At 39.8% G+C, this 1,379-nt stretch overlaps 1 long non-coding RNA gene across 1 annotated transcript; it reads left to right on the top strand.

The window, feature by feature from the left end:
- The first annotated feature begins 207 nt into the window (after nucleotides 1-207).
- Nucleotides 208-1,224, top strand: LOC121966951. The gene is made up of 3 exons (XR_006107635.1): nucleotides 208-248; nucleotides 638-713; nucleotides 1,045-1,224. It is a non-coding gene; the product is annotated as an uncharacterized LOC121966951 (long non-coding RNA).
- Nucleotides 1,225-1,379: the final 155 nt, after the last annotated feature.

The following is a 1,379-nucleotide window of genomic DNA, read 5'->3' as shown; positions in this document are numbered from 1 at the left end:
CAAAATCTGGGTAAAAACATCATGAGCAACTCTGCAAGAAATGTCGGCAAATTGCAAATAAATATAAATGTAAAAAAGAGAAAAGACAGACGGCGCTCACAGCTGTACAGATGTTGAAATGCTGATGCTGCTGTTTGCTCACTCAGGCTCAGTTTGACCACGAGGAGTCCCACAGCAGACACCTTCATCATCATCATCATCATCATCGTCTTCATCATCATCATCATCAGCAGCAGAGCCGACACACGGTGAGACACACATCACAGAAACAATCCATCTAAAGTCTTATGATAATAAATGATACCTTATACAGCAGCTACAGTCAGAAACTGAGCATGGAGGAGACTAGAATTTTTTTTTTTTTGTCATCTACAAACATCGTGGCATCAAGGCATAAACCTGGCATTTAAAGGGTTAAAATTCTGAAAATGAATGAACATTTGATATTTATGATCGGGACTGATGGTTAAAAAATCAACTCAATGAAAGTAAGTAAAATCAAATGAATGCATAATATTTTTTAAAGCTTGATTTTTTGAAAGTGCATTTTGTGTGCAGAGCGATGAAAGCGGCCACTAAGAGGTTAATAAGTCAAAGCGTGAACGTGCAGAGTTTTGTCTCGTGTTGTTGTCTGCAGTATCAGTCCTACATGGAGTCCAGCTGGATGCCTCATTTCCTGGCGGCCGTCTCTCCTCTGGTCAGCCTCGAAGACGGTAAAATCTCAAACAGGCTGAGCTTTTATTTCAACATTTAATCTTCTGCAGGAAAAAGGCGGGAAAAGTTTCAGACTGACTTCAGCTAAATGTCTGCTGTCTTATTTTGTTGACTCACTTTTAATCAGTGAACCACATGGTGCTTCCTGTGGCTGCTTCACAATAAAAGCCTCCCTGTGTTTGTCCAGTTAGAGTGTTTTAATGTGAAGGAGATGTGTTAGCGTTAATGATGGTGTGTATGAGAGAGAGAGAGTGTGTGTGTGTGTGTGTGTGTGTGTGTGTGTGTGTGTGTGTGTTCACTTTATCTGATGCAGCCGGTGTGCTTCCACAGATCTGATTGGTCAGCACAGGAGACGTGGGCGGGGCAGAATGAGGAACGTGCCTGAGCTCTCAGAGGACCTTCAGGGAAACGACTACGAGGTGAGGAAGAGGAGGACGTTCTTCATTTTGGTTTCCGTTCCTGAAGTTATTCAGTTTTCAGCCTCGAACACATTAAAATTCTGCTTTCACATTCAGGAGGAACTAAACTCAGTCAATGAATAAATTAAAATGACAATATTTAAGTTTCCATTTTATTGATCAATTTATTCAATTTCATATATATTTTCTTATTTATTTCTGTATTATTTCCACTCATATTCCCCTGCTTATTTTAAATGTAATTTT

The sequence above is a fragment of the Plectropomus leopardus genome, unplaced genomic scaffold (assembly GCF_008729295.1).
Source record: "Plectropomus leopardus isolate mb unplaced genomic scaffold, YSFRI_Pleo_2.0 unplaced_scaffold26416, whole genome shotgun sequence".
Taxonomy (NCBI): Eukaryota; Metazoa; Chordata; class Actinopteri; order Perciformes; family Serranidae; genus Plectropomus; species Plectropomus leopardus.
Note: the sequence above shows the minus strand (reverse complement) of the source record. Positions and strands in the feature narration are given on the sequence as shown.